Here is a 7,031-nt window from a genome sequence, read left to right as displayed (position 1 = left end):
CTCACATACTTCTATGCAAAATATAGCTCATCCCATATCTCTCCTCAGCAAACATGTATAAACACACTCTCTGACTTCACAAAGTATAATATACAAATTACTATGAACATTAATAAAGAAAAATAATATTGAAAATAACATTAAACGATACAATTTTAGTCTTCAATTACTCTAGTTTGTTTGAAGGAAAGTCTCATCTTAATTTGAATTAAATTAAAAGATTATTATTGATACAGCCTTACTGAAATATACTATATTATATACGCAGCTTTATATTTGTTACACTTTACAGCTTTAGGCTTTTAATTTATTCCATTTCCATCTATTAACTAGTCTTTAGACTAGCTTTCACATTTTCATTTATAGATGTAGAATATAGAGTAATGTTTTTATTTATTTATGTCTTTCCTTACAGAAGGAATGTATTTGGACCATCACATCCAGACATCAGAAGCAGAGATCTGCACTTGTAGACGTTAATGATGGACTTCTGCTCATGACAGGTAATGTGTATAATGTGTGATTGTGTGTTTTACTGTGCTAAACATGTAGGTTCCCATGATTTTAATTTTTGAATGGACTCCCCTTTGAAAAGCAAATGATGGATGGGAACCTAAATAGTTGGGGAATAAACACTTCATTAAAAGAACAGTAGATTGAATCAAAAGATTATTATTGATTTAGCATTCATACTATGTGTATTATATATTTTTGTACACTGTACAGCTTTAGGACTTTAATTTATGCAACCGATTACATTTAAAGGTTGTGTAGGTAACAATTGTCTAAAGAACTTTTTTTCAAATTGGCTTAAACTGTCTTTATATACCAATACATAATTAAAATGTAAGTACTTTGAAAAAGAGAGTATAAAAATTGAGTGACTATAGTGTATTTAATCTTCAAAAAACACTGCTCATTAATTCCATTCGGGACGAAACAAGTGATTGGCTTGCGCGACTGTCACTCTCCGTCGCCATGACTACCGCCGCTATTATTGGCTCTGCCCACGTGCGCGCAGTCGCGCACCCGTTTTTAGGTGGGAGTGAATGGAATTAATGAGCTGTGTTTATTGAAGATTAAATACTTAAAATACTAAAACACTAAATACTTAAAATAATTAAATACTGAGCCACTCAGTTTTTTATACTCTCTATTTCAGAGTACTTGCATTTTAATTATGTATTGGTATATAAAGACAGTTTAAACTAATTTGAATAAAAGTTTTTTTAGACAATTCTGACCTACCCTACCTTTAACTATCGTTTAGACATAAAATTCTGATGTTTTAGTTATTCAGTGTGTAATGTAAAGTAATGTTTGTTTCCTCTCCAGAATACGGGATGTGTTTGGAGCGTCCGGTCATCAGAAGCAGAGATCTGAGTCGTGTGGACGGACGTTCCCTGTAATGATGGACTTCTGCTGATGGACGGGTAAGACTTCTCATGTGTGAATGTTGTTGTTTGGCTCTAAACATGTAGGTTCCCATCATTTTCTTTATGGAGGGTCACACCTTTATAAAGCAAATGATGGGAACCTAAGTAGGTGGGGAAGGGACGGCGGGCCAGAATTTTGAGTCTGCTAATTTTTTTTTTTCTTCATTGTATAAAGAAGCATAACCCCTGCTGGACATCGTGACGGGGTTCGGGGGGACCCGACTCGTCCCCATCCCTTCATACACACACCATTCACTCGTATCGCGGAGATCTGGCTGGGATTGAACCAGCAACCTCTGAACCCGTGAGGCAGCGCTCTTACCTGTGAGCCACAGATCTCTTGCTGAGACATGTGCAGGAACTTATATTTGACTTTTCTCCTGGATGAGGCCTGTGATTTTACAATAAATCTTGCTGAGGTGAGGATTGAACCCAAGCCTCCAGTGCAACCTTATCAGCTGAGAACATGTGTTTATCCACTTGCACCACTGTGGCTTTCACACTTATTACTGGCGTCTAGGGCCTTTTCTTTGATACAACTATCGATAACAATTTAATTTAAATTAAACTAAATTAAATTTTAACTGATCTCGCCAGTTTTATGTTGTAGCTTTAGATTTAATGACTAACATATTTGTGTAAAGAGAGTGATAGTTTATTTTATCTAAATATCATATAATATATATATCATATAATTCACGAGATTATGCTTTGAGTGTGTAAAAGGCGCCATTAATAAGCGATCACTACTGGTATTTTCTCGTTGCGTTTACAGTTTTGACCAGCAGGTGGGAAGCTGTGGTTTATTATAATGTGTTTTTGGTTGAACATTGACAGAAACAGGTTAAAAAATAATGGCTAATATAAGTAAAAGTGTCAGAGGCGTGAGTGTCGCCCTCATGTGGAGAATCCAGGTTCAGTTCTCACTATTGTGGAATAATGTTTTATTTTTAAGGTTGAAAATGCTTTTGTTTCATTTAGTTTTAATAATCAACTCAACACAACACAAAGTTTAGCTGAGGAAGCTTCTGGCTCAGCGGTCACTTGGGAATCTCACTTCTGAGGTGAATGTTCTTTAGTTTTAGTTGATGAATGATAAAAAGAGACAAATCTTGTCCCAAAAAGACATGCTGAAGTGTAATAGCTCTGGTGGCTCAGTGGTTAAATGCTTTAGTTTCACTGGTTGTGTCCACATAAACAAGACAAAAGTCCACAAAGAGAGATGTAACTGAAGCTCCAGTGTCTCAGTGGTTGAGCGATCTCTCCTGCTTTAAGCGTCGCTCTTTAACACGGAGAATTCAGGTTCAAATCTCACTTTCGTGGTGAAAAATGCTTTGGTTTGATTGACCAATTGAGACAAATCTCCCTCCAGACAGAGACACGTGCAAGAAGAAGCTCCAGTGGTCTGAGTTTCACTCTCTAACGGGGAGAATCCGGGTCGAATCTCACTTTTAAGGTGAAAAATACTTTAATTTGACTGATCAATTGAGACAAAACTCCTCCTAAAAAGAAAAGCTTGAGGAGAATCTGGGTTCAAATCCCATTCTTTCTGGTAAAAGTAATTTAGGTTCACTGGTTTTGTCCAAATTAAAAAGAGGTTTAGTTTTCGAGTAAAAGAGTGTAATCTCCAGTGGCTCGTGGTTTGAGAGTTGCCGCTCTGTTTTGAGGATCTTGGTTCGAATCTTAGTTTTGAGGTGGAAAATGCTTTAGTTTTATTGGTTTGATTGATCAATTAAAACAAACAGAAAAGCTGAAGTGTTGGAGCTCCAGTGGCTCAGGGAATCGGAAATCCTCGCTTCGAATCCCTCCTGATTGTAAATAATAATAATAATAATAATAAACAATGGCAAATAATAAAGACATGTCCCCCAAAAAGCATTGTATGTATGGAAGCTCCTGTGGCTCAGTGGGCTGAGCGTGTTCTCCTCTGTTGGGAAGATCTGGGTTCGAATCCCACTCTTTGTGTTAAAATGCTTTAGTTTCACTGGTTTTGTCCACATAATAAAGACATGCCCCCAAAAAAAGCAGAGTTGGTGTGGAAGTGCCAGTGGCTCAGTGGGTTGAGCTTGTCCTCTCCTGTCAGAGGATCCCGGTTCGAGACCGGCCTGGACACTGAAGCATGGATGTGGTGAGGAACGGCAATCATGAGATCGGATCAGGGCGGACAAGCTAGGAAACAAAGGGGGGAGGGAATGACATGACTCCTCCCCCTGGGGATTTCTGGGACCATAACCAGCAGGGGTTATACGCCAATGTTTACTTAACCATTTTAATGGTAGCATGAAATGCACATAAACCACCATCAGAAAAAAAAAATTGACCCCCACCAGGATCCAGACCTCCTCCACCCTATCCTCACTTCTCCACCAATCCCTCATCCTATCCTCACTTCTCCACAAACCCCTCATCCTATCCTCACTTCTCCACCAATCCCCCATCTGCTGATTTCTTGGAGATCTGACTGGGATTTGAACCAGCAACCTCTGAACCCATGAGGCAGCACTCTTACCTGTGAGCCACAGATCTCTTGTCTCAACATGTGAAGGAACTTATATTTCACTATTATCCTGAGAGTTTCCAATAAAGCAGTTAAAGAGAGATTTGAACCCATGTCTTCATCACAGCTTCTTCCTCAGAGAGTGTGTGTTTATCCACTCACCCATCATGGATATTACAACAATAACTGGTTTTCGAGACTCTTTGTCTAATGAGAACAATTGAAAGTCAGCAATAGTGGGATTTGAACTCAGGACGCTGTGATTGAAACACAACACTTTCTCTCCTGAGCCGCTGAGACTGCAGAGATGAGGAGTGTGTTCAACAGGTTTGATCCAGAGCTTTGTGTTAAATGATGAATAACTTCAGCAAATGTGAGGTTTGAACCGGGACTTTCTGCCTTGAAAGGGAGACAACTATCCACTGAGCCACAGAACCCATGAGGCAAAGATCATATTTTACATTTAAAGTTCATCTTAACGCATGTTTACGCTGGGTAAAATATGCTCATTATTGATTGATAACTCATTGACTACTCTGCAAGATTTTTTGTGTATTTATTTCTGGTCCAAGTATTTCTTTAGATTTATTATTCAATTATGAGAAAACCAAAGCTACTCTTATGGAAATCTTTTTTTGTTCTGTTTGACATTTGACATTGAAATATGCAAACTGATATATATAAGATAAATATACGCTATAATACATTTATTGTAATTTAAGTTATTCTTTGTGTCAATCTGTGTGTGATTTTGTTGTCCTGTCTTCTTTTTAAATAAATAAATATATTGGCCCTCCTGTGGGGATTTGTAATATGAATTACACCGTTGCAAACCGAGTCAAATGAACTTAAAATAGTTCGCCCTCCTGTGGCGATTTATGTGAAGTACACCACTGCAAATCTTGTGTGACACTCTACAGTCTATGGTAACACTGCTGCAAATCAAGTCTACTTTTTTTTTTTTTTATTGTTTCGCCCTCCAGTGGTGATTTGTGTGAATTACACCGCTGGAAATGGAGTCTTATAAAATAAAAATTGTTTCGCCCTCCAGTGGTGATTTGTGTAAACTACACCGCTGGAAATCGAGTGTGATCTCGCCACTATAACCCGACGACAGTAAAGTGCAGTTGTTCCTCCGCTCCTCTAGGCGGCAGAAGCGGTTTCTCCTTCAGTCTGACACTTCTGCTGCTTGACAACATGACGCTTGATGACAATCACAACAACACGTGCAGATCCTGCAGATGAGATGACAGCTCTTAATGTCACTTTAACAGCGCATATTACAGCTCAACTGCAAATAAAACCGACACACACACGGATAAAATGAAGGAACCGAGTGTCACGAGACTCACCTGTGAGTAATTCTCCGCACAAAGTCAATTTCTCTTTAAATCACTTGCTCACTTTATCAAATCGGTCACTAGTTGTAGCGTTACCTTTTTAGTCTCTGAACGAATCGCCCTCTGATATTCACACTATAAAGTGTAATAAGAAGGACTCAGTTGATATTGCAGTGTTTTCTGGATTGGTGTGAGAGTCAGCAGGAGTTGTGTGTGTGTGTGTGTGTGTGTGTGTGTGTGTGTGTGTGTGAAGCTCTGATGTTCTCTTGTTGATTCATGCTTTTCTACTTCCGGTTATGACTGGGATATTAGAGTACAACACATTTTTTATTAAAATAACACATTAAAGCCTGTCATAATATTACTACAAGCATGAAACAATCAAGTAAACATCAGTGACTAGACACATTGTGTGTCATTTCTGTAATCTTGTTCTGATGTTTGTTGGTCTGTAGATTCTTTAGTTTTTAGTATTCAGTGTTTTCTTCAGTCTGTGTCTGGAAGACAGTAATTGAATTAAACGAGATGAACAGTAGATTGATTGATACAGCATTACTGATGTCTAGCAGATTTCATTTTAGACTCAAATCAATTTTAGACTCTTTTATTTATTTATTCAGATTTTATTGTAGATATACAGTGTGTAATGATGTGTTTGTTTATGCCGTGACTCTACAGAATCAGAGATGTGTTGTGGAGTGTAAACCCGGCCATCAGAAGCAGAGATCTGGCACTTGTAGACGTTAATGATGGACTTCTGCTCATGACAGGTAATGTGTATAATGTGTGATTGTGTGTTTTACTGTGATAAACATGTACTGTAGGTTACCATCAATTTCTTTTTGAAGGACTTCCCCTTTGAAAAGCAAATGATGGGAACCTAAAGAGTTGGGGAATAAACACTTCATTAAAAGAACAGTAGATATTATTATTGATTCAACATTCATACTATGTATTATATTTTTGTACACTGTACAGCTTTAGGACTTTAATTTATGTAACTGATTACATTTAACTATCGTTTAGACATAAAATTCTGATGTTTTAGTTATTCAGTGTGTAATGTAAAGTCATGTTTGTGTTTCCTCTCCAGAATACGGGATGTGTTTGGAGCGTCCGGTCATCAGAAGCAGAGATCTGAGTCGTGTGGACGGACGTTCCCTGTAATGATGGACTTCTGCTGATGGACGGGTAAGACTTCTCATGTGTGAATGTTGTTGTTTGGCTCTAAACATGTAGGTTCCCATCATTTTCTTTATGGAGGGTCACACCTTTATAAAGCAAATGATGGGAACCTAAATAGGTGGGGAAGGGACGGCGGGCCAGAATTTTGAGTCTGCTAATTTTTTTTTTTCATTGTATAAAGAAGCATAACCCCTGCTGTACATCGTGACGGGGTTCGGGGGGACCCGACTCGTCCCCATCCCTTCATACACACACCATTCACTCGTATCGCGGAGATCTGGCTGGGATTGAACCAGCAACCTCTGAACCCGTGAGGCAGCGCTCTTACCTGTGAGCCACAGATCTCTTGCTGAGACATGTGCAGGAACTTATATTTGACTTTTCTCCTGGATGAGGCCTGTGATTTTACAATAAATCTTGCTGAGGTGGGGATTGAACCCAAGCCTCCAGTGCAACCTTATCAGCCAAGAACATGTTTATCCACTTGCACCACTGTGGCTTTCACACTTATCATTGGCGTCTGGGGCCTTTTCTTTGATATAACAACTATCCATAACAATTTGATTTAAATTA

The sequence above is a fragment of the Phoxinus phoxinus genome (genome assembly GCF_949152265.1).
Source record: "Phoxinus phoxinus genome assembly, chromosome: 9".
NCBI lineage: Eukaryota > Metazoa > Chordata > Actinopteri > Cypriniformes > Leuciscidae > Phoxinus > Phoxinus phoxinus.
This window is presented reverse-complemented; position numbering follows the sequence as displayed.